Source organism: Galeopterus variegatus, unplaced genomic scaffold (assembly GCF_000696425.1).
Source record: "Galeopterus variegatus unplaced genomic scaffold, G_variegatus-3.0.2 Scaffold5043, whole genome shotgun sequence".
Taxonomy (NCBI): domain Eukaryota; kingdom Metazoa; phylum Chordata; class Mammalia; order Dermoptera; family Cynocephalidae; genus Galeopterus; species Galeopterus variegatus.
Genome location: NW_007731154.1, coordinates 110,938 through 111,564, shown reverse-complemented (window position 1 = coordinate 111,564; position 627 = coordinate 110,938).

Sequence of the window (627 nt, the reverse complement as noted above, 5' to 3'; positions counted from 1 at the left end):
GGAGGTGAGGAAGTTAGCCAGCTGATATCTGGAGGAAAAGTGTTCCAGGAAGAGGGTGCAGCTAATAAAACATCCCTAAGGGATGGGGTCAAGAAACAGTAAGGAGACCAGCATGGCTGGAGCAGAGTTATGGTCAGAAGGAAGTGGGGATGCCAGGCCATACGGACCGTATAGCATTGTAATGACTTCGGCTTTTTCTCTGGGTAAAATGGAGAGCCACTGAGATTTTTGAGCAGAAGCATGATATGATCTGCCTTACGTTTCACAGGATCACTCTGACTGCTTTGTTTGAGGGGTTTAAACAGGGAGATCTGTTAGGAAGCAGTATCATTAATCTAGGTAAGAAACGATGGTGGCTTGGACCAGCGTGATGGTAGAGATGGTGGAGAGAAGTGGTCAGATTCTGATATATTTTAAAGAAAAAGCCAATAGACTTTCCTAAAGGATTGACCATGGCAAGTGAGAGGAAAAGAGTCAGGAGTACTCAAGGTCTTTGGCTTGAGCAGCTGGGAGTATGGAGTTGCCACCAACTGAGATAAGGAAGGCCAGAAGAGGAAGAGATAAGAAAGAGATAAGGAAGGCAGATTTGTAGGGGAAGAAAAAAGTGTTCCCTTTTGGACACGTTGA